Source organism: Tiliqua scincoides, chromosome 7 (genome assembly GCF_035046505.1).
Source record: "Tiliqua scincoides isolate rTilSci1 chromosome 7, rTilSci1.hap2, whole genome shotgun sequence".
Taxonomy (NCBI): Eukaryota; Metazoa; Chordata; class Lepidosauria; order Squamata; family Scincidae; genus Tiliqua; species Tiliqua scincoides.
Window position 1 is genome coordinate 52,963,542 of NC_089827.1, and position 26,115 is coordinate 52,989,656.

General features: G+C 45.7%; 3 pseudogenes; 1 reads left to right on the top strand and 2 right to left on the bottom strand.

Moving 5' to 3' along the window:
• Window positions 1-2,028: 2,028 nt before the first annotated feature.
• LOC136658001 (5S ribosomal RNA) lies at window positions 2,029-2,145 on the bottom strand (annotated as a pseudogene).
• Window positions 2,146-13,966: 11,821 nt separating this feature from the next.
• LOC136658126 (5S ribosomal RNA) lies at window positions 13,967-14,080 on the top strand (annotated as a pseudogene).
• Window positions 14,081-20,508: 6,428 nt separating this feature from the next.
• LOC136658271 (5S ribosomal RNA) lies at window positions 20,509-20,628 on the bottom strand (annotated as a pseudogene).
• Window positions 20,629-26,115: the final 5,487 nt, after the last annotated feature.

Sequence of the window (26,115 nt, forward strand, 5' to 3'; positions counted from 1 at the left end):
GTCTGTCAGCCAGGAAGAGCTCTACACTACTTCAGTACACCCCATCCAGAGCGTCTGTTTGCCAACCAAGGAAAATGTACATGTGACAGTAGAAATTCAAGGGTCTCCCTGCATAATAGAAGTGGACTCCGGATCAGCGCTCTCTGTTATTTCTACAGAGTCTTTTCAGCGCCTTTGCCCTAGAAAGGGCCCCAGCCTAGAGCTGATTGGACTTTTGCTTACGGATTTTCAGGGCAACCGTGTCCCTGTTCGGGGCGTGGGTAAGTTTCAGGTTCATTATAAACACTTTGAGGGGCTCCTGGATCTGGTGGTCTTCGAGGGCCGTCGCACCAGTCTCCTCAGCCTTGTGTGGTTTGATCCTCTCGGCATCCAGGTAACTGGGGTCCAGAGTATCAGCAAATTAGACTTTGATGCTGACAACTTCCATCCTGCGCCAGACATAACTTCGGAGAGACCATTGACTTCTGAGATACAAGAGGCCATTCGTGGGTTCAGCCCGAGTGACCAAGTGTACGTCCGGAACTATGCGAACGGTCCAGTGTGGATCTCAGCAACCGTCATTAGAGTCACCAGTCCTGTCTCATATAAGGTTGCCATCCAGGATGGCTGGACTCTCTGCCATCATATGGACAAGATGCGCTGCCGCCTGGCTGACTCAGCACCTGCCACACCGATTCCAGTCTCTGGTAACCAGCATCAGGTCTTGCCACAGACTGGAGAGGCCATCACTCGTGATGTGTTACCGTGGGAGCCGGAGACCTCCCTGGACTTATCTGAGCCACCTGATGTCAGTGCACCTATGGGGAGTCCCTCTGCCATAGCTGTGCCAACCCCAGAGCGAACTAAGGAACCAGAAGTCCTGATACCAAAGTCTCGCCGCACCTTCCGAATGCAGGTACAGCCCCACCACTCTGAGGACTATGTTTGTTAACCTTGAACTGTACTTTGGTGGGGAGGGGTGTTATGTATGCAAGTTATGCAGGATTGAAATCCTGCATAACTGATTGGCCCAGACTTATGGCTGGCCAATCGGGTGATGGATCGAAATCCTACCATCTGATTGGCCTTCTAGTTAATGTTTCAATTGCACCAATCATGGGGAGTCTGGGGGGAACTAAAGGCTATAAAAGCCGCAGTGTTTGCCTTGTGTCAGATTCATTGCCAGGTCCTGTTCTGAAGATGGAATAAACATATTGAGCTGTTATCTCTATGCCTTCCTTTATTTCGCATTGACCCACGATATAACAGAAACCAACCTCAAATGCTTTCTAGCCTGGAGGAGGCAGTACAGTTCAGCTTCCTCAGCCTCTTGGGGTTGGTGCTTGTGCTTTCAATGGATGGCCCATAGCTTGGAGTCAAGGTGGGAACTCCCAGTAAAAGAAAAGCTTGGCCTCAGTTTGGCCTCATCTAGGTTAAAGGAGAAGGAACCCTCAGTGTTAAGGGGGCAGGTAGGAATATCTCCTTGGATATCCTGGCAGATGCTGGCAGCACTGGTTCCCAGGGCTTCCTACCTGTAGAAGCTTCTGGAAAAGCATATTTCCTACCCCCAGTGTTCTTGTCCTCAAAATATTCAGGGTCTGGACAATCCAATCCTATTAGGGCCTTATGCTGATGGAATGAACATTCTGGCAGCGTAACATAAAATGTTACATACTATTTACAGTTGACTTAAAATGTGGCACACTATTTAGCGTGGCCTAGCCACTGCTGCAAGTAACAAGTGGTTTGTTCCATGCACTGAGGATTCTTGTCAGAACTGGTAAGTCCACTCAAGGAGGGTGGAAACAAGGAGGGGTGGTGGAATGGGTCATGGAGGGGGAAGAATAGAATGGAGATTGGGGCAGGGAGGAGGGTGGATTGAAGGCTGGAAGGAGGTGTTCGCAGTGGCAGTGATGACACCTATAACGCTCTTCGTGTTCTCAATCCCCCAACCCAGGTCTGTGTAAACTTGTGCCAATGAAGTTATTGGTGCAGGTCTAAGTGAATGGTGAATGATTGGCAACCTTCAGTCTCGAAAGACTATGGTATTGACTACAGCACCCGGTATTCCCAGGCGGTCTCCCATCCAAGTACTAACCAGGCCTGACCCTGCTTAGCTTCCAAGATCAGAAGAGATCGGGCATGTGCAGGGTAACAGTTGCTGCATAGGTCTAAGTAGGCCCTGTAGGTTTACCCTGAGTCAAGGGAAAAAATGTTCCTGTTCCCCATGGAGGCCTCCAGGGCCCCATACTACCTTGCAGGATACAGTGTGTGCCCCTTTATTGCAGCTGCAGTGCTAGGCAGGAAGATGCGTTGGATCTGGCTGTCAGTTTATGATACATACCCTGCTGTTTACAGTACGCACAGGCTTTCTTCTCCTGCAGTAACTAGACTGTTTTATTCCATTTGAAGACAGTTTTAGTATTTTGTTCACCCCAGATGTGCTCAGAGCCAACATATGCCTCTGTAATGCCAGGTTGAATTTGTGATTGATCACAAAATCATAAAAAACAGAGTGAGATGACTTTGAATGGACAGCTCTGGAAAAAAGTGCAAATATGCAGGCATCTGAAAAATGAGAGTGGCAGAGAATGGGGGAGAAACTGCGACAAAACACACGTATTAGTGAAGTTGGTTCAATAGGAAGAGATATGTACAATCGGACTAAAAAGAAACAACACATTTCAGCAACTGTTACCATGCACATACCTGATCTTGTCTGATCTTGGAAGCTAAGCAGGGTCAGGTCCGGTTAGTACTTGGATGGGAGACCACCTGGAAATACCGGCTGCTGTAGGCTTATACCATAGTCTTTCGAGACTGAAGGTTGCCAATCATCAATCATCATTTTCAATAATCCTGGTAACGGAAAGCAGGGAAAGGGGTGGGAAAAATGCCAAGGTGGAAAAATTTGGCAAATGTATGTCAACTGACTGTTGGTAGCAACCAGATAGGTGCCTGCTTTGTGATACACTATTAAATAATATTTCTTAGAGATGATACAAATGCCAGTTTTTCCCCCCACAGGAATGGGTCACGGGGGAGTTTTGGTGAATTCCTGAGGTTCAACAGGGAGGATCTCTCATGCAATAATTGACTGAAATGAACTCTGGTATCATGGGAAGTATCTCCTCACCAAGGGGTGAGTGTCTTGTTTAGATGGGGTCTCAGTAAAGGTACCCAGAGGCATCTGGTTGGCTGCTATGGGAACAAGACATTGAACCAGATGAACCTCTGGTTCGATCTGCAGGATCATTTTTATGACCTTCAATAGAGCCAGCAGCGGATCTCCCCAACCCCGCGCCTAGGGTAAAGGTCCACAATGGTGCCCCATGAGGGCTATCTTCCCCCCCTCCGCTCAAAAATCCACACTCCCCGCTCACCTGAGGCTCACGGAGCCTCGCACAACCCAGGACTGTGTCAGGAAAGCCTCTCTGAGATTCCCTAACGCTATAAACTGTGCTTCTGGGAAATCGGAAGCACAGTTTCTTCCCCATCGGGAGCCTTAGAGAGGTTTCCACGGGGTCCTAGTGACTTGCACCTGGGGCTTTTGCCCCATCAGACCTAATGGTAGGTTTGCAACTGAATAGAGCGTATATCTGAGCAGGACGCAAATTAGGAATAGCTATAACACAGCGTTTCTTAGTGGATTTTTGTACTGCTAACTTTATTTATATATTTTTATACTGAGTATTTTTATACTCAGCCTAGATGGGTACTCTGTTCCAAAAGTACTTCTTGTTAGAAATAAGGCTTTGTCTGCTCATGCTGCAGAATGAGGAGCTAGGAGCCTGAGGATTGCGAACGTAAGAGCAGCCATGCTGGATCAGACCATGGACCCATCCAGTTCAGCTTCCTGTATCCCATAGTGGTCCACCAGAAGCCTCAGGGAGCATCCAAGATGAGATACCTTTATCCTGTTGCCATTCCCTTGCATATGGCATTCGGAGATAGGCTACTTCTAAAACTCGGAGGTCGCATATAGTCATCATGGCTTGTGTGATGGACTTTTCCTCCATAACTCTGTCCAGTCCAACCCTCTTTTAAAGACATATAGGCCAACATCCTGTGTCATTTCTGATTACTGTGCCACTTTGGAATGCTTCCCCCCCCTCCCAAAAAAACCCACACACTGCAAACAAAAAAAATGGTTCCAGCTGGCCCTTAGCCTGCTGTACTAGTTTTCTATATGCAGGGAGTTACGTTAGTTATTTAATGCATTATTAGCATTGGCAAGGATTCAGAATCCTCCAGCATTGCAGTTTGATGGAGCTCAGTCCATTCTACCATCTCATTCACCTGCCACAGGTGTGAACCAGAGCCCAATTCCATTACCTCTCACATAACAAGGGAAAGTTTCCACTACTGAAACTAGCAGGAGTTCTAAAGTTGTTCAGCATTAGCAGACTTTGTGGCTGTTTCCAAATTAAGTGAGAAGAAATGCCTTTTTCACATCTATTATCTCTGTGCTTGTAACAGCATATTTGTTTATTTTTCCCTAATTATGAGTTATCTGCTAGATACTCTCTCTCTCTCTCTCTCTCTCTCTCTCTCTCTCTCTCTCTCTCTCTCTCTCTCTCTCTCTCTCTCTTTGGTTGAAAGACTCAAAGGGACATGAAGAGAAGCCAGAGAAGATCTTGTAATTTAAAAAAAAAAATTAAAATTAGGTCATGCTATTTAAAGGGTAATATATCACAATAGAATATGGAATTTTTTAAATTAGCCTTAGAAATTCAAGTTGACAGTGTCCCTCTAAGCCTATTACATCTTGTTCTGCCCTTGCTGGCTAATGGAAATAATTGGTCCCTGTCCTTTTTTGTGTGTGTCTTTCCATGTTGATACGACTAGGTTATTGGGTCGCAGTGATATGACCCTTCCTGGAATTGGCCAGTACCCTGAATTCCCCTTTAAAACTATTCATTGGAGGACATCCCATGACTTCATTATATATTGTTTGGAACAAACACTCTCTGCTGCACACGTTTCTGTGTGTGACGGCACATGCGTTAATTGAATGAATGTTGGTCTACACTGAAACGGTGAGCTTTGAACAAACCATGAAGTTCATACTTCTCCTTATGAGAAGGTAAATTTGCTTTGTCAGAATACCTGGGCAAAAAGCCTGGGACACAACCACAAATTTGTTTAATGGGGAGATCACACCACAGGAAGGCTTCAGTCCTACACTCTGCATGCATGCAAAACAGAGTATTGAGCGCTCACATAACACAGGCATCAATCCCACACTGCACTCCATATTGCCTGTACCCTTGTTGGCCAATGCACCCTGTACCCTACTGCTCCAGTCACATGTGTGCCTTAATCCTGTCTCCCACCAATTTACCCTGCACAGCCAGAGCATGCACTTCATGCTATGATGGGGGGTGTGTGTGATCAGATAGCCCAGAAGTCAAAATATTTTTTATTTACCTCTGCACAAGCTGTGTGGCTACCAATGGCTCTCATTGGACGTATACTGGCTATTTAGCTGGCATAAGTCTGAGGAACCTCAGAAGAAACACCTGAATGGGAAATGGAATAGAATCTTGGGATGCACTACATCCACCAAGATATACCCCCTTCTATGTTACATGCAACTGCAGTTCCCAGCGTTCACTGAGGAAAGGAAATGACAACGAAAGCAGTTCAAATATAGAATGTAGATATACAACAACAGCAACAACAACAACAAGGTATTTATATACCACCTTTCTGGTCATCGGACTACTCCTCTGACTTTATTCAAGGCGGTTTACACAGGCAGGCATTTCTAAATCCCTCCAGGGGATTTTTACAATCATAGAGGTTCTCTCTTTCAAGAAACGACAACATTTCAGAATGGATCTTCCTGGTCTGCTCCTTGCCTCCAGTTCTCCCACGCAGGCTGACAAGCAGCTCCATCTCTCACATGGAGGGCAGCCAAGACGCTTCTTGCTCACACCAAGAGCAGGTGGAATCACTCAGCTCAGCTTGTCAGCTGCTTCAAGGTCTCACCATTCAAGGTGCCAGTGGCCTCAAACTGGCGACCTTTGGATGTTATCTTTGGGCTAACGGAGGCTCTACCCTCTAGACCAGACCTCCTGCCAAGACCAGACCTCCTGCCCAGAGATATACCCTATCTCTTAGATGGTAGGGACGTCTGGCAACTGAGGTGGTTCACTTTTCAGCTGCTGGCTGTGCCAGTTCTCTTGCAGTTTCCTGTACTTCCTGTATTCTGAAGAAGGGAATGGAGCAGAAGATGAAATGGGGTGGTGAATGGTGGTCTAGATCATTGAAGACACACTTCTACTCTTCCTTTTCAAATCCAAAGAATGGAGGAGAAGGAGGAGGTAAGTGGTGGCAGCCAGACCGGCAGGCAATCAAGCAAGTAACCTTTGCCAAATTTCCACCTGAGGTGGTGGCCTCAGTTAGACTTTCATTGTGAAGCCTCAGACTTAAAAACAAATTTATTTAGCCAATGGTTTGAACACTGGATGGGCATGGCGTGGAAGGGATGGAAAAGTTGAGTATCTTATTAACACAATTAGCAAATGTTGCCATGGATATTGACAGAGTTACTCCTGGCAGGAAAGCTCAGGGGATGTTCAAAGTCAACAGCGAATAAGCAAGAATTGGCAAAAATTGAAATACCCAGTCAGGAACAAATTAGGCTCAGTCTGGAAGACACATCTTTTGGTCCTAGGTATGTTTTGTGATGGAAAGTGTCCCTCTTTACAGTCAATGATATAGCTGCAAACTTAATACATAGTGCAGGCATTTCTGCCACACAGATTGGGAAGGTGGGACTTGCAGAAAGGCAATTTGTTAACAGGTCCATAAAGGAAGAGTAAAGGAGGGAGCAGATGGGGCCCAATCTTCCATTTCTCTTGCTTCCTAATGGAATTGCCAGTGACTTATGATCTAGTGGTGCATCAGAAGTTTAGATGGGGAAAAATTATTGGGAAGCTTTGCTGTCTGACAGAAGGGAGAACTGGCATTTAATGGCACATGAAATCCACTCCATCTGGCTTGAACACAGCTATTATTTTTGAAAGGGTTGTGCAGGTCCACAAAGCGTTTTCTTTCATTTTTCCCTCTCTTTTTTGCAGGACCCATGAGTCTTCCTTTCAGATATCAGGCGTGTTTTGAGCTCACTCAGCCTCAGTCAAGCATCCTGATGATCAGGTTAGCCACCTCAGGACGTTTGTCATCTGGATTTTGGACATTCCCCAACAGGTTCCTGGCAATTTGTCCACGGTACCCTCCTTGTTACCTTGGAATCAGGTTGCCTGGAGTCACATCAGAGAGATTCTGCAAAAGCAGAGCAAAAAGATGATAATCAATGTGGATCACCTGCAATGCTTCCTCAGGTGATTGGCAGACCAAAACCGACACCCCCAGCATTCCCTTTGGGGCTCTTCTCCACAGTTCCATCTATGCTGCAAAATGTCCCTCTGTTCAACTGTCCCCCACTGTATTTAGCACCAATTTGCACAATCAAATTGGGGTGAATATAGACTGGATGTGAATATAGGTTGAACGTATCCATGTTGCGATTGGTGCATGCTGGCGATTGCCTGTTCAGTGTCAGGCCAGTAGACAACAACTCAATCAACATTTATTAGCAGAATGCTGGTAAAGTTGAGGGCTGAAGTGGTAGATGTGAGTAAAGTTGAACTCACATGGAGGCAACCCCAGAGCTCCTTCAGTATGTGGCAAATCTTGCCTGGAGCTCCCCCATCCACACCAGTTTATTCTGGTTAATGCCCCATTACATCAGTTTCAGAATTCAGTGTTAGGCTGTCTGGGATGAGCTTTTAGTTATGTCAGTGGTCCTATCATGACTGACTCTCAGGTATTTCCTACATTTATAGTTGCGAAATGTTTCATGGGGTACAACTGTCAGGCACTTCCATACCAGTTCGGATGCTGGTGTGGATTCACAAAGCAATAGGCTTTAGATTGCAAGCATTCTTATAACCCCTTTAGCTGTACCTAATTAACAACTCGATCCTCTTGAACTCCCCCCTCCACCTGTAGAGCCATGCCAACAGAGCACGTGCTGCATCTTGGTTGGTTGGCAACCTTCAGTCTCAAAAGACTATGGTATAAGCCTACAGCACCCGGTATTCCCAGGTGGTCTCCCATCCAAGTACTAACCAGGCCTGACCCTGCTTAGCTTCCAAGATCAGACAAGATCCAGCATGTGCAAGGTAACAGTTGATGTGCAGCATCTTATGGTGAGGGGAAGTCATGATGTTCTCTTCAGGGTGAAGGAATTTTTGTTCCCATACCCTCGAGAGAGCCTCTGTTTTCCCAATGGCTCAGTTCTGTACTGGCCATTTTGGTGATGCAGAACCAAGGTGAAATAAGAGAGAGAGAAGGAACATAGGATTCTGGCTCATGCACATGCCGCTGGTACCTGCCATCTACTGCCCCATTCCACCACTTGCCCTCCCCCTCCGTGGGAGGGACACCTCCCACCGCTGTCCCTCCTGTTCATCTCCCTGTCCTTTTCTTCCCACCTCCACCATCAACTGGTGCCAGTGATGGTGGCCTCACCACTGGCCCACAGGTGTGGCCAACAGTCATTACGTTGGCACTATCCTTGCACTCGCCCATAGAACATTACTTCCACTGTCATTCTTTCACTTCCACTGGTGGAGTGTATGTTCTGCCTGCAAAAAGAGAGGATGGGTTTGGGCTGTAAATATCCAACCATAGCCCATGCAGCATCATTTCAACATATTTAATTGAGCGCATACCAAGAAGAGCATGAATGTGGAATGCATTGACCATATTGTGTTTTAGGTATGGGGAAGCTGTGAGGTGCACCACAATTTAAGACTTCGTTCAGGTATGTATTTTTGTTTAATGACATTTTATTAATAATGAATAAATGCGGTTGTGAAGAAATCGAGATGAAAGTAAGGTAAGCAGTTATCAGTTGCTACCACTGGGCAAAGGGATTCTGATTAATTCTTGACTGCAAGCTGGAGGGAAGCAGTAGGATATTAAACAGGTTCCACATCAAACGGAGCAACAACATAGCTTATACCTTTTAGACTTTTTTGGAGGGCGGCTACTGAAGGCTGAAAATTGTTTTTAGTGGTAGATTATGGAGTGTATGGACACCAGACTTTTTTCTGGGAAAAACTCAAAATGGTGTCAGAATCTATATCCTCACATCCATCTGCTGAACCTCTAGAGTTGGAGTGAGGCCTACTACACCAACGTGAGTTGACAATATGGTTGCCAACCCTCTAGTGCAGGGTTGCCCAAACCCCAGCCCAGGGGCCACTTGCAGTCCTTGGGGACTCCCAATCTGACCCACGGGCAGCCCCTAGTCTCCAATGAACCTCTGGCCCTCCAGAGACTTGCTGGAGCCCATGCTGGCCCAATGCAACTGCTCTCAGAGTGAGGGTGACTCTTCAACCTCTCATGTGAGCTGTGGGATGAGGGTTCCCCCCACTGCTTGCTGTTTCATGTCTGTGATGCAGCAGCAGCAGTGAAGGAAAGGCCAGCATTGCTTTGTGCAAGGTCTTTTATAGACCTTGAGCTATTGTAAAACCTTCATTCATTCGTATAAGTTCCGTCTCTAATATATCATTTATGTAAATTTAATCAAATTTATTCAAATTTGAAATATAAATTAATTCTTTTTTTTACTCGCCCCTGACGCAGTGTCAGAGAGATGATGTGGCCTTCCTGTCCAAAAGTTTGGACACCCCCACTCTAGTGTCACACCTCAAAAGATTCCCTCATACAGTAACTTTTCCATAATCACTGTGCTTTTCTTAGAGGCCTAGGTATGCATAGCTATTTTAATATAATCAGTGGATTGTATATTATGTTTGAAAAAGTTTGCATATTTACTGTGCCTTATAGGTTCATTTTGTGTGTGTGTGGTTTGATGTTTATGGACTGGCTTATAGTAAGGTTGAGGAAAGAGATATAGGAGATGGTGACTAAGATGATGGAAAACTAGGACAAATCAGGCAAGAAAATAGCAAAGTCTGAGTCTGGTCCATGTGTAGAGAAGCTGACAGGCCCCATTCGTACTGCTAACTATATTCCAAGCTGTCACAGTCTGATAAGGAGAACTGGCTGAGAGCTGCTGGAGCTTTTCAAAACAGAGAAGTGTATATGACTGTCAGAAGTCCAGAAGGGCAATGAAAAGGAGAGCAAGTCCACATCTGGGCAGGTTAGATGACCATGGTGCAGGAAAGTATCAAACTAACACTGCTATCATTCCAACTATGCCTGATCCAAGACAGATTGTTGTCCATAGAAGGATTTCTTATTAGTATATCTGGAAGGGCAAAGGCCTAGGAAGGAGCGTGAGATGGTTGTGGGAGCCTGAACCTGACCCAACAACACGCACAGCCCTATCCACATACGTAAACACCCCACTCTCAGGCTACTTCAGGCCAAGGAGGAAAGTTACTTTGCTAAAATGTCAGTGCAGATGATGTAAATAATTCATACCCCATTAAAGAAGGAAGGCTTCCACCACTACAGGGTCAATTTCACAAGGAAAAAGAGTCCTACTGAGGATTGGGCTGTTGGGCAGAACCTCTAATGAGGTTCTGCTGTTGTAAAATGGCTGCTTATGGAGCAAGAGGCAGCAGTGCTCCGACACTGCTGAAGGAAATAATCAGGGGAATACCGGACCTTACCCAGACCTTACCCTTTGTGCTTACGTGACAAAGGCCAGTGAGCACACTCACCCCCTTGGGGCACACTCCGGGGTGACGCCTGGGGCACAAGGCAGACTGGGTGAGGTCTGAGTCAGGAAGCAGACTAGGTGATGCCCGAGCTCCGGTCTGGGTGATGCCCGAGTTCTGAAGCAGACTGAGTAAACAGGCTGAATCCACAAAGTGCCAAATGCCTTGAGGAACTTGCACTGTTCCCCAACTGACCTTTCTACTAGGCTAGAATGTAGCTGAGGAACAGTGTTTACCTACTGGACTTTGTACTGGGCAGAGAGGGAGGTTAATAAAGGAAGGCGAGGAGGCTGGCTGTGTGTGCGAGTGCAACTCCCTTGTGTGAGCGCTCTCTCCCTGAAGCTTGCCAGCCTGCTTTGCTCCCTTCATGAACCCTAAACATATGAGTGTGTCTTGATTGCTTCATTGCTTCAACTGCCACCTGACCAGGCTGGGCCTGCTGGAGAAAGAAGTGATGGGGTGGGGAGGGAAAGGTAATGGGGAGGGGATCTGGTGGGGAAAAACTGGAGGGGAAGGAACTGGGTAGGGTCAGGCAGGGCAGAGAGGCTGTGTGAGGGGGTGGATCCAGGGGCAATGGCACATGCCAGGTTCTATCCCATTTTGCAAGCCTCCCCACCCTTTTTCAGACTTGCACCAGTTACAGAGCTGGTGAAGGTGGGAGGAGACCCATTGCAGAGCTGGAGGCTTATGGAGGGGTAAGGGGCTGTTCCCCTTTCCCCTCCAAAGCCTGCCAATTCATCCCCCCTCCCCTGCTGAATACAGTGCACTTGTTTTCTACACGGCTGCATTGGCCAGAGGGGTAGTGTGGGGGTGAAGGATAGGACTTGGCTCTCATTTATTGTGAAAAATAAAACAAAGAGTTGTGTTCATGAACAATTGTGTCAATGGATGTGTCCTCTGTATCTTCCAAGCTTTCCCAAGCTCTTGCATGATTTCTGAAGGTTCTGCGTTTTGTTGGCTGATGCAAGGGCAGAAGGCTCAACAAAGCTCGGAAAGCCTGAATGTTGGCTCTGCTCATGCCCAGAACTCCACCACGCGCAGTTGCACAGAGGACACAGAGAAGAACTGCTGCATTCTTCTTCTTCATGGGAAGAACAGTCTTCTTGTTCTTCATGTTCATAAAGTAGATGGAGGCCCCTGTACCACTATGACAATAGAAGGGCACCAGGTGGGCCTAGCAGGCCTGGGTCATTAGCAAAACCCTGGGATATCATTGAACACTGGCTAATCTCAGCATAGGTCTAGAAGGGGAAGTTGGTCCACAAGTTGGACTCACACGTTTATTTTGGATATCCAACCCACCTAAAAACCTGTGGATATGTGCCTTCACTTTAAGCACAGATTTGGAATCCTTAAGGATCGCTTTCCATGTCACTGGTGCGTTCGTTTGAAAAACACAGTTGCTTGATGGCACTTTGGTTTTAACTAAGCCTGCTTATTTACTCTTTGAAATCTGCTCCTTTCTTTTTGTTTCATGGGGTTTTTTCCCCCCTTGTTCTCTTCCTCCACTCTTATCAATAGCTATTAATGCCTGCCACAGCATAGATTCCTGAATTCTTAGCTATTGAATATGATCCAGATTCCTCCTTTGGGAAGGGGAAAATAGCATTTTTATGCATGAGAGTGTTATCACAATGTTGCCAATAATTCCTTGTAGCCTGTAATACATCCATTGTGAATGTTTTTCATGCTCTAGAGCAGGGGTGTCCAAACATTTTGGCAGGAGGGCCACATCATCTCTCTGACACTGTGTCAGGGGCCGGGGGGGGGGAAGAATTAATTTACATTTAAAATTTGAGTAAATTTACATAAATTTACATAAAAGAATATATTAGAGATGGAACGTATAAATGAATGAAGGTCTTGCAATAGCTCAAGGCCTATAAAAGGCCTTGCACAAAGCAAGGCTGTCCTTTCCTTTGGTGCCGCTGCTGCATCACAGACATGAAACAGCAAGCAGTGGAGGGAGCCCTTATTCCACAGCTCAAGTGAGAGGGCAAACAGTCACCCTCACACTGAGAGAAGCTGCATTGGGCCAGCATGGGCTCCAGCAAGTCTCCAGAGGGCCAGAGACTCATTGACGACTTGGGGCTCCCCATGGGCCGGATTGGGAGTCCCCGAGGGCCGCAAGTGGCCCCTGGGCTGGGGTTTGGGCACCCCTGCTCTAGAGAAAAGGGAAGGAGACTGAACATACACAGTGATCAATGTGACCATTTCATTTGATTTACAAACAGGATATACAAATACGGCTGCTAACCTGAATTGGGGAAACCCTGACAGCCTGATCCTCTGGATGTGTATTCAGAAGGAGCCCTATTCACTTCAGTGGGGGTTACTTCAAAGTAGCTGTGAATGCAAGCGATCCTGACACCTTTAAATACAGGTGCGTAACATATTTGTTCAAATGGCCAGATGTCTCTTAAGTCAGGGCTTTTTGATGCATGAAATTAATGATCCTCTAGTATCATATTTAGGGAAGAGGTTGTTGCTCGGTGGTAGTGCCCGTGCTTTGCATCCTAGAAGGTCATCCATCACTGACAGCTCCAGGTATGGCTCAGATGAAAACCTGGGGAATCCATGCCAATTGGTGTGGATATAACTGAAATGAACTGGCATCTGACTCAAGATAAGGCAACATCACACGAGACCAGATGGACACAATTAATTACATCAAACGCCTCGACTGTGTTTTCTCTATGGCCCCAAACCAGCATACAGTTAATGCAAGCAAAATACAATGGAGGAAAAATTGACAATAGATGGAACCCAGATACAGAAATAGCAAGCTCCGCGCTAATCATGCACCACAGCTCCAAATACCCAGCCGGTGTACTTTTGTTAATCGTCCCCAGATTGGCAGCAATGGGCAAAGTGAACATTTTAAAACTTGCGGCCCAATTCCTCTGCAGCAATCTGCTGATAGAAAGAACTAGCATTCTGGCAGCTCAGCCTGCTTTCTGGTTGTCGTAAATGGAGATGATGTGGGGGCCCTGCTCACGGCAGCAGGACAATGAAGGCCCACTGATGGAGATGAGTAGGCAGGGTGGGTAGAACAGGGCAGGATAATGATGGAGGTGGGAGGGAGGGTGGGTGGGAAGCATGCCGGAGGTGGGAGTAGGTAGCACCCAGTGAAGGTTACTTGCACCCAAATGCGATTCCCTTCCTCACTTCCCAATGCACCACCTTTCTCCCTTTGGACTTGCACCAGCTAAAGTGCTGACATAGGTCCAGGGAGATCCATTGATGAACAGGAGCCTTACAGGGAGGTGAGGGAAAATAATGTCAACTGTTACTCTGCACATGCCTGATCTCGTCTGATCTCGGAAGCTAAGCAGTGTCAGGCCTGGTTAGTACTTGGATGGGAGACCACCAGGGAATACCGGGTGCTGTAGGCTTATACCATAAGCTTTCGAGACTGAAGGTTGCCAGCCAACCAACCAAGGGAAAATAATTTCCCTTGCCTCTCCCAAGCTTCCCAATCCCTCCCCCCCCCCCATCATAGCATGCAGAATTATCTGTTTTGGTGCAAAGCATGCATGCTCTGATGGGGAAAACCATAAGATTGGGATGCGTATCTCCAATTTTGATAATAATAAAGACAACAATTTGTCTTTTTTTCTTTTATTTACAAAGGTCTGGTGAATTTCAATTAGTTTTGCATTAATAAGTTGATTAAAAATATCTAAAGAGGAGAACTCTAGTTGCTTCTTTGTCCCAGGGTTCTTCTTTGTAGTGGCAATCTTTTGCACAAGTACAGGCAGTGGCATTGCTAGAGAAGATGCAAAGCACTAAATCATGGCGCCTTTCTGCAGAGTGCAAGTGGCCCCTCCCCTTTTGAGCCATTCTGGGCAGGGGAGCAAAATTGAGATGAATGCATCCGTTTGGCTCCCATCACCCGGAATGGGTCTGAAGAGGAGGGGCTGCTTGCACGCTATGGTGAGGCCCCTTGCAAAACTAAGTGCTTTGCATCCCCTCCAGCTACGCCACTGGGTACAGGCCTAACCTAATCAGACTGCAAGGACTTCCTCCATCACAAAATTGAACCAAACAGCAAACAAGACTTACTGCACAGTCCTAGGCATGTCTACTCAGAAGTAAATCCCCTTGAGTTCAATGGGGCTTACTGCTAGATAAGTGTGTCTTTGGCAGCAACGTTAACATATTGTGTCCTCTCTCAGGAAAGAGCTCCCCACTTTAAAACTCTTCACCTTCTCTAGATCTGAACAGGAAGAGAAAGAGCTCAACAAAACCAAAGGGTCAGATATTAAAAAAAAAAAAAAGATCACAAGTTTCCTCCTATATAATGAAGCTTTTCATGAAGACCACCTCTACAGGTAACCCTGGAAATGGGTGATACACATAAGTCCAAAGTCCACCAACCCCTGTAATCAAAGGAAAGTGATAGCAAGAGACAAATCTCTTTGATCCTTCTGTGCGGCTGGGAAGGAAGCAGAAGAAATTCAGGTTGGTTTGCAATATCCCTCTTTGGTCAGATTTCATCTTGTTCTTGGAAATCATGAAACAAAAAATGGTGACAGTGGATTGGGTTCGGATCAGGGTTTAAACCTTTCAAGTGCTCTTGGATTGCGCCGTCGCACGGACAGAAATCTCAGGCTTCTTCCCATCTTTTGCCATTATTGCACAGTAAATACAGTTGCCTCGACTGACTATAGCAGGTTGCCGCCTGCATCTTTTATGTCTCCCCCTCTCAGCTCTTTATTTGGAAGGTTTTCTCCAAGATAATGTGCTTTGCAGAGTTTCCGTGTGTTTCGTTTTATTTTTACATTTTTGGGGAAAAAAAACAAACTAATAGTCTGATATGTAAATCTGTTCCTGCTGCTTTGTTTTATTTAGGCTTGAAATCTTTGTTGCATGGTAATTTGGATTTAAATTTAAATTTGATTTGTGTTAGTGGTGGTTGAATCTTGTTTTTGCATTTTTTTGGCAGTTTATGATATTTTCTTGTTTTATGTTTTTGATGCATTACTCGTCAGATCTTGTATTCCCTGAATCCAGCACAATTGCCTGAGACATAGAAACTTCTTACAATTTGCAGAGAGTGGGCCAGAAACTCCATGTCAACACAGATCTTGTACCTTAGAGCAGTGGCTCCCAAAACTGTGAGAGGCGGCTCTTGGAAACCAGCCAGGGAAGCTGTAGAATTCTTGCAAAAAAACCTGCCACCATATACAATGGAGCCCTAATGTGGAACCACAGCCAGTGGCCCAGTAGATCAAGGGAGCCACCAATCCCTTGGGAACTGCCTTAGTTTGGGAACCGCTGCCTTATAGATTGGGGGCCCATGAGAAATCATGCAGAGAATAAACAATGGGGTATGAGACTCCCATGCACATCCTGTGTAGTGTCATAGCGCCATACTGCTTACGGTTGGAGCAGCCATCCCTGAACACTTCATACATGAGTTCTTCTTGGTTCTGTATTGAAGAATTTGAGGGAAAATTGGAGTCAGGGATGCACATCTTACAGCATGAGTTCTCCAATCCCTATTTTCCCCCTCTCCAGGATACTTCAAAGCTGTGGGGGGTGGGGTGGGTCTGCCACCTTCACATGCTTTAAAAGGAGCAGAGGAAGGGCTAATCTGGACTGGAGGAAGGGGCGTTCCCTATGATATGACTTCAAAGGATCATTTCAGCTGCAAAGGGAGCTCACCCCATCACAGTTTAGGATTTAAGGGGAAATGAGTGTTGGGGATGTGTGTTGCCTTGGTCCCAATCCCCCCCCCCCATTTGACTGAAAGTTGAAGGCAAGCTAGTAGCAGACCAGTTCCTTTCCTTTTACCCAACAGCCACCTGGCATACTGAGATTTTGCACCTGAGCTCTGCCTTCGTGCTGCCAGCTTCATGCTGCTGGTGTGCATGGGCACTTCTCAGGCTGCCCAGCTTTGAAGGTTTGTTTTCTTTTTTTCTAAGAAATAAAAATCTGCATAGTTGGGTGACATCTAGTTATGCAGGCACCACCCCTTTCTCTCTCAGTGGCTCAGTTGCACCGCAGTACTGGATGGCACAAGAAGACTATCCATTTGTCTATTAGAAAGAATGAAAACACAGGAACTGATGGTTCTCTTCTGTTTGTCTACTGGCTGTAAGATGTTATATGATTATATTAATAATATAATTATTCCCTGTTATATTATTATATTAATCTTGCCTAATTTTGCTTCTCAGTAATGATTAGTAGTATAAAGAAATATGACCAATATATATTTTGAGTGTGAGTGTGTGTGTGTGTGTGTGTGTGTGTGTGTGTGTGTGTGAGAGAGAGAGAGAGAGAGAGAGAGAAAAAGAGAGAGAGAGAGAGAGAGAGGTGTTCCTGGAGGGAGGGGCAAAGCAGTGGCAGCCCAATCCTATGCACGTCTACTCAGAAGTAAGTCCCATTACAATCAATGGGGCTTACTCCCAGGAAAGTGTGGATAGGATTGGGCTGTCAGTGTCTTCAGATGCCAAGACACCTGTGTATAGAGGTCCTTCTCCCTCAGCTTCCAAACCAGTTGTGGTTGTGAAAGCAAAGTGGAGGCATCTCCGTCGCATCCTGGTGCCGAAGGAAACTTTGCCCCTCCCTCCAGGAATACCTCGGGGGTGTGTGTGTGTGTGTGTGTGTGTGTGTGTGTGTGTGTATATTCCTTCATGTGTATGTAGCACAATCCTATGCCTTTTTACTCAGAAGTAATTCTATTGTCTTCCATGAGATTTACTCTCAGGAAAGCTGCATAGAATTGCAATGTTAGTATCCATTTATCATCCGAGCAGAACAGATTTATTGCTGATTCTGCAGTTCAAATTTCTGTGGCATATTGATACTGGCATAATTGCTAGACTATACAGGGGATTATTTTGTTATTTTAAGTAAGGAAACACCTATTTATTGATGTATGTAGTCAATTTTAAAATTTTTAAATACTCAGGAAACTGTCCATCATTGTAGGGTTGTGCAGAAACCCCTTGACAATCCTATACACCCTGACCTGAGAGTAAGCCCCATTGAACACCGTGGAAGTTCATTCGGAGTAAACATGTGTAGGATTGAGCTGTTAGAGATTCATTGGCTTTCCTCCAAAATTCTCAGAAGCCTCTCCCTGGCAGGAGGAACCCTGACATTCACTTGGAATTTCACTTTTTTGAAATTTCAGTGCTAGGCTTACTTTCAGCCCACGTAAAAGTACTTAGCTTTGGCTGAATGTTATCCAAAGTTTTTAAAACTTTTTATCAGTAACCACAAGGATACCTTTAAATCTAGCTTCTGCAAAACTGGTACCCACTCCTGATATCTTCATCCTTTCCATTCTTCTCTCTCTCTCTCTCTCTCTCTCTCTCTCTCTCATCTGTGTATGCCTTTGTGCCACTATATGAGCAATCATTGTTCTATTTGGTCATTTTGTCTGAAACTTTCTGGGTATGGTCTCCTTTAGCCTCTGATCTTGATGAGCCTTTTATATTCAAAAGTTTGAGAAGATCAAGAAAATACTTTCAAGCAACTCTTTTTGTGTGCAGAATTGGTCTGATGCAGCTAAAATTAGGCAATTGTAAGTTCCAGTTATTTGACAATGAAAGGCTGTGTGCTTTAATGCAAATACATGCAGGACACAAGACTATGATCGACAATCATCCTTGTGGTTGTGGTGGCTAGTGGCTGGAAAATGGCTATTGTACTTAAGAGAATGCACTGCTGACTGTATCTATGTAAGCCCTGGATATACATTGACCCCAGTCCAGTGTCATTCATGTATTAAGGCACAATCCTAACCAGGTCTACTCAGAAGTAAGTCCTATTTTGTTCAATGGGGCTTACTCTCAGGGAAGTTATTGCAGCCTTAGTTATCCTTAACTTCCATTGATACCAGTGATACTAGTTGATTTCGGTGCAACTTGAGCATTGTGAACTTTGAAGATTGGGATCACTATGTTTATCCATGTGAAAGTATACTGGGATTGTTTGCTTGGACTAATCTATTTTTGATGAACTAGTAGGCCTTAATGAGAAACTTTTAAGGGTAAAAGTAGACATGCACCTAAATGTGCCATATGGGCTGATAGGGGAAGGGTATTTTAATAAATAGTGGGCAGGGAGGTTAAAAAGGGTTGCAAAACTGTCACCTGGAGCAAGAGGCCAGCGCATCACCCATCTGATGGACCTCCTCCCATGCAGTGGGTGGGTCTGGTGATGTACGACTGCCCCTCCCCTGCTTCTTTTTTTGGGGGGCGGGCGGGCTATACCCTTTGATAGAATAGAGGTATTTCAACATGGTTTATTTCATTGCATTCTGCATAAAATAACACATCGATTGATATATAATATGATGGTATTATTCGAAAATACCAAGATTTAAAACATTTTGGCCAGTGGTGGTGTCACCCTGCTTTGTGCATCACCCCGCATACCCCTAGCGATGCCACTGCTTTTCCCTGTGTGTGCCAATACTGCCTAGTCTCTGGTGGAGCAGGTAGGTCAGTGGCACGGATAGTTCATTGGCAGTTTGGGAAAGGTTTGGGGAGGGACGGGAGAGCAACCGCAACAGTTTGGGGGAGGGAGTGAGTGGATCAGCCACTTGCACAGGATGCTATTCCCTCTTTTGCTGCTTGACACACCTCCTTCCTCTCTTTGGACTTATGTCAGCTGCATAGCTGGTATGGGTCAGAGGCAACCCACTGCTGGTAAGCTTTTTACTGACCTCTAGTTGGCTTTTACTCCCTTCCTGTCACCATAGCAAACAGCATGGGTTCCATTGGTGTGGCTGCATGCTCTGGAGTGGTGAGGGTTGTGATCAGGTTGTTAATAAGAGCTTCAACTGAAAGCCAATGGAAGTTATTTAAAAACAAAATCTAGTATGCAGGGCACCCTATAATTGGGATCAAAATCATGGCGGGAGCAAAGTACTTAAAGCCTCCTTGGCTGTTGAGAAATCACTTACAATAAAGAGCAAGGCAGACATTGCAAGGTTAAAGTAACTTGCAGCTGAGGTTATAGAAGATCAGATAAAGTGCAGCATAAATAAACCTGGCTTTTAAAATTTAGTTTTAATGCTATCTTTATCTGAGAGCTTTTTTAATTGGGTAGAAGTGGGGATGTGCGCGTCTTTCTATTAACTTTCTTCAGGACTGCTTTTTACGTGCATTTAATTCTCCTCTGATTTCCTAAAGAGGTAGTTCTGCTTCTCATGCTGAGTTTTATAATTGTTTTTTAATTAAGAAGCCATCAAACAACACTTGACAGGCCATTTTCTGCCTCAGTACAAATGTTTTCTTGATTAAATTTTAGATACAGTCATATCCTGTAAATCAAAAATGTTCTGTGCTCACCTCTCCGTAGTTCCTTAATGCGCATGACATATTTATTATCTACCAGTCATGGCTATTTAATGTCATGGTACAATTCGTAGTAGCAATGAGCGGTTGCGTGGCCTCAGTTTCCATCCTATCAAGCAAACGGGGGGCTAAGCTACACCCACTGACTTTCCTGTCATCCCGATTTCTGCTCATTGGTCTCGGGGAATGGAGACTTTCTAGGATGCCCAACAGATTGGGGGTTGACACCTCAGTGGGTGAGCAAGCCTCCAACAGCCTTTGATAAGAAGCAAAGAGCAAATCCCAAGATGAAAGCAGATGAGCTGATGTATCTTTCTGAATGCCAAGCAAGGAGAGCAAGAATGCAATGTAGTGGCTCAAGTAGTTTGCCATGGATTAGGGGAAATTGAGGTTCTAACCTCTGTTCAGCCATGGGGGGTCTTGGACAAATCACAAACTCTCTGTCAAACCTATCTCACGGTGGTTATGGTTGGCAACTTTCAGTCTCGAAAGACTATAGTATAAGCCTACAGCACCCGGAATTCCCAGGTGGTCTCCCATCCAAGTACTAACCAGGCCTGACCCTGCTTAGCTTCTGAGATCAGACAAGATCAGGCATGTGCAGGGTAACAGTGAGGATAAAATGAGACATTCCAGTACCAGGATTGGACTAGGCACGGAAGGACAGCTCATTCTTCAGGGCTCCCATTTTGCTTTATGGGGAAAACTAAATGGGTTCCAGTGAAGACCATGGAAGACTGCACAAATTCTTCCCTCCTCCTAGACACTGACATTAGGGTCTCCAGGAATAAGGGGGCCAGTTGAACATACACAACCTATCCACACATACAGGATACACCCCCATCCTTGGGGAGATGGGAGTCAAGGGGGCTGAGCAAGGACAGTTTACTCTGCCCTTGTGCCAACTGATCACCCAGACTAGGGGTAGGCTTAAATTTCTTTACTCTGTGAGTGCATTTAATATTCATGTGCAGGCATGTTTTTTTTTCCAAGCCTGGCTTGTGACAGGAGACCTCTTGTTAAAGAGACCTTTAACATGAGTTTATGAGTAGTGCTGCAGGTCCTGGCCAGACCACACCAACTGCTGGACCAATTGCTCTTCTACCCTCCAGGTAAGCTGGACTTTGGGTGCCCTTTTCAGTGGTCCTTGGGTGGTTTTCTGCAGTGCTGCTGGAATTCTGGACTGTTTGGGGCAGAGACCTGCTGCTTTGGGCCCTGAGCATAGCTGGTGCCGCTGGGTCCAATCACAGCACCACAGTGTTCTCAACCCCAGTCCAGCCTCTCTGGGTCCAGAAGTGGTCTCAATCCTCTGTGGTGGCCTGGCACTATTGTCACTAACCAGCCCCCATTAACTTTGCCTAGTTTTGCCTTTTAAAGTGCCGTTCTGCCTCCTTGTGGCCAATCTTCACCCAGCAGTTGTTCCTCTCTTTCTGGGTTTTTGGGGTCGTCTTGCCCACCTGTGTGGCTACCTCCATTGAATTGTCCTTGGCCCATTCTGGGCCTTGTTATGCTGTCTCTGCATCTCCTGTCAGAGACAGCTGCAACCGGCAGCCACTCCCAGACCTTGAGCCGGCCAACCCAATGATGTGGCCTCACAGAGCCATTTTGTACTTTCTCACCTATATAGGTTTACATTTTCAGTGCAGGCCATCAAAGTACAAAAAGGAGTTCCATTCATAATGTGAGAAAATGCCTTTAGCTAGAATGGGAGGGTGCTTGTCCTTGCCTACCCTCGCTTGCTTTCAAAAGAGCATTCTGAACATTCCAGCTGAGCCTAGAGGGATAAAGAAGAATGAAAGTTATTTTACCCAGTGATCATTCCCTAAACACTACAGACCACATTTCACAGTATGCTGGTGAGTGTCACATCCATTGGGTTCTCTTCTCTGTGTGCTTAATACTCTTTAAAAAAAAAAGAGAGAGAGAGAGATGGTATTGTTTGAACTCTGATATTTGTTGATTTTGCTGGATATAAACCCAGGATGACTTGATAAGAAATTTACAGACTCTCTCAGTGAAGAAGAAAGATGTTGGATGGGAAAACAAACAAATACGCAGAATTGATTTCATGTTTCGTTAACAGCAGTGCCTTGAGATGCTGCAATAGATTGGAAAACAAATGGTTTCTTGAGTCTAAAAATATAGTCTGAAGTGACACTGGAAGCACCTAACTGAGGTCTGCTTTAATTTGCATGGTAGAATTGACCCTGTGTCACTCCCTTCACTTAATTAGACTTAAAAAGCATTATAAATACTCACATTGCTCACCTTTCCAAGCACTAACTTGGTGCTGCCAGTTGATAACTGATGGCATTTCTGTGCTGCATCAATTAGAGAGAACGTATCAAAAACTGTTTAAGGGCTGGCATAAAATATAGCATTTGTCCTAAGAAAATGTCAGATGCAGCGGTTACTCAGTTCCTTCTCTTGCAACGATTGGAACCAGGCCTGACCCAAGGGGAAGTGCCACCTGAAGCATCATGAGAAATGGTAGCAGCCCCCACAGCTGTTCCCACTGCCTACCTCCATCTTCCCTGCTTCAGTTTAGATGCTAAGAGAAGAGGTGACGCCAACGGCAGAGGAGGCCCTCTTCATGCATCACTGCCTTTAGTTTGGTTTAGAAGTGAGGGAAGCAGAGGTAGTGGCAGTGGTCTTCTTCTTGACCAGGGAACAGAATTACTGCCACTGCTACCTCCACCCAATGCCCAGCGCAGTGACTCTGGAGGCAGGCCCCTCAAGATGCCCAGCTCACCGCTTCCTCCTCCTCACTCTGTTGTTCTGTCCTTTGAAACAGAGCGACAAGCAGAGATGATACAAAAAGCTGGGAGAAGCAGAAGTGGGGCGGCTCTTCTCCTTTCTTCTAGTCTGCTTTGCTGCTATATCAACACGTGGAATGGCAGAGTGAGAGGAAGAAGTAAGTGGGCAAATAGGGTCTAGATGAAATGACCATGGAAGTGGCCAATAGACACAGTTCGCGCCCACATGCACCTGAAGCAGTCCACCTTACTATGCCTCCTGTTTGAGCCAGACCTGATCGGCACACTTGGGCCCTTTATAAGGCAGAGAGCAGAAACATGGTTAGTTTTATCTTATTAGAAATTAGCAACATGGTAGTTTTATCTTAGCAAAGTTGGAGATAGATTTTTAGATGATGGACAATAATTTGCTTTCAACTGAAACTTTTCTTGCCAGTTAAAATAGCATGTTTTAACAAATCATCCCAAGGCATGATTGAGATTGGACCTACCGTAGGGGCAAAGTGCTAAACACACCCTACCCAGTCACCACAATTTCACCATGTTCTGCAAGGCACTCCACATGGTATATATGAAAGAGATAAAAAGCCTACCAGGTCATGTTATGCATTTATGGCTGGGGAGAGCCAGGAGAGGGAGAAACAGAGAGGAGATGGGGCAGGGTGTATCAGGACTGGAAAGGGGGCAGTACTGGCACTAATATCCTTTCTCCCTTCCTGGCCTTGATTTCCCGACCCAGTTCCATGCAGACTTGCGGCAGTTATAGAGCAGGTGCAGGTCCAAGTAGACCCAGGGGGCTGGTGTGGGCTTACCCCAGGTCAAATTTTCCATTCCCCAAGGAGCCCTCCAGAGGCTGAAACTCTCTCATGGGATTCAGCAAGTGCTATTTTGGTGCTGCTGCATCACTGTGCAGGGAGTTGAGTAGGATTGGGCCATCCACGTAACATGTAGTTTAGCCTTAAGAGGTGACATTTTTATTAGGGATTCTCTTAAGAGGGCTTTTCTTTGAGAGATGTCATTAATAAAATGTAGAGCCCACTTCCAAAACTTTTCAAAACTTTTAAACACTGTAATCTATTGCCTTTGTTCAGGCAAAGGACTGAGGGCCCAGTCCTATCCTAGCCAACTTTCCAGTGCTGATGTAGCTGTGCCAACAGGGTGTGTGCTACATCCTACATTGGGGGGGGGCAGTCATAGAGGCCTCCTCAAGGTAAAGGAACATCTGTTCCCTTACCTTGTGGCTGTATTGCAGCTGCATTGGTGCTGGAAGGTTGGATAGGATTGGGCCCCAAATCTCCTGGACCAATCCTTGAAAGTACCACATGGTCTTGACAGATCCAAACATCCAATTCTTTGTCCCTAGAAGAAGTGCTCTGGTTCTAGACATGGAATAAACCTGCAGTTGTTGAAGGCTTGGAGCCGGACAGTGGCGTAGCTAATGAAAGTGTAGCCTGGTGTTGAGTGCAAAAGGATGCCCCAGAAGTGACATCATTTCTGGAAGTGACATCACACCCAGACTTTTTAAAAAGAGAAAAATGAGGCAGTGGCATAGCTAAGGCATATGCTACCTGTCCTGTCCGATTTTCCCTATCCTGCCGACTACGCCAATTTGTCCTGTTCAAATATTGCAACTAATGCCCACTTTTTGGCTAATTAACACCCTCCTTTTCCAAGAACAACAGCTGTGGTGTGCAAAGAAATGCAGAACTCCTTATCGGTTGAGCAATTAACAAGAATTTATTGCTACAAACACATACACTCCCTGCAAGTCCTCTTGTCCAGAGACCTTCTCTCCCCCAAACTCCACTTAACTCAATGGGTAAAGGTCCAAAGCATCCAGTCCAAGTCCATGGTCTAATCTCCAAAGTACAGTCCAGTCTTCCCAATCCAGTCTTCTGCAGCAGAGTCCCTCCTCTGTGTCCTCTCCACCAGAGTGTCTCTTTCAGCAGGGTCCTGGCAGTCCTCTCTTCTTTGTCCTCCAGCAGAGTCCTGGCAGTTCCCTTCTCCCATAGATCTGCATCAGGTAGTATCTGGTCAGCTCTTTGCTTCTTCTGAAGCTGCCTTTTATCCTGCAGCCCCTTGTTAAGTCCAAATGCAGCTCAGTTGTGAGCTACCTCGTTAGCTCATTCAAAGTCCCATCAAGGTCCAATGAAGCTCAGGTGTCCATCCAGGTCTCCATTGGCCTTGATTGATTACAGCTGTGGAGCCAGCCCTGCCCTTCCCAGAGCTGTCAAACAGCTGTCACAACATGGAATCGCTGTCAACACCACATCATCCACCTGATGATTTTCTGATCTTCCATTACACTACCTGAAGTCCAAGAATATTTTGTAGCCCTCCCCCACCACAAAATCAAATAAATAAATGAATCAATGAATCAATAAAAAGTTTTCTGGTTAATTGGTCATTATGTTTGATAGAATACAAATATTCCAGTGTGGTTTGTTTCATTGCATTCAGCATTAAATTACCTTTCCAATGATATATAACATGATGGTATGATTCATTCATACCAAGGTTTTCACAACTTTGGCCACCGGTGTCAAGCTCAGCTTGTTGCCCCCTTAAAGCTTGTTGCCTGATGCAATTGCTACCCCCAGCACCCCTTAGCATTGCCACTGGAGCCAGACCGGATGGTAACTTCTTTCCAAACTAGCTCAGCATGTGCACAGGAATTTTTCTCGGTCTTATCTGGAGTTGCTGGGGATTGATCCTTCTGCATGTGAAACATGGTATTTCCTTTTGCTAAATGCTGCAAACGTCTCATTTGAATACCATTCACTGCTTCTTCAGGGCAAGGGAACCAAAGTTCTCTTACTGTGGGGAGACCTCTGCAAATGCCTTCCAGCCCAGGATGCAACACTCACTGCATTGGCACACCTGAATGGGCAAAGGGGAGAGTTAGGTAGAATTGGGCTGCTAGACCCCTTTCTCCAACAGTTCTGATGGCCAAAAGGCACTAAAGCATGCTTGCAAGAATTCCAAAAACTTGTTAAATGTAGGTGACCCCCAAAACAAACATCTCACTTCCATTTTCTCAAAGCCTGGTGCGCTCTGAGTAAACTAGGTGTTAAAAGCAGCAGCATTTCTAAAACTGGGTTTACTGACATGCCTAAGTGAAAGCCAGAGGGGATACCTCTCAGAAAGGTCGCAACAACACATATGGCTTGTGTGCCCTAGAAAGCCTCTTAGCAGAGACAATGCAACACCTCCCTTGATGGATTGCCACCGTCACCTCCAGTGGCCTTTATAAGTAGCTGAAACAGCAAAGGATGACTCTAGTGTTTTGATCCAGTTAAATTAAACCCACCTGCAAAATGCCCCCTCCTTAAGTAGCCCTCAACACCTTTAAAA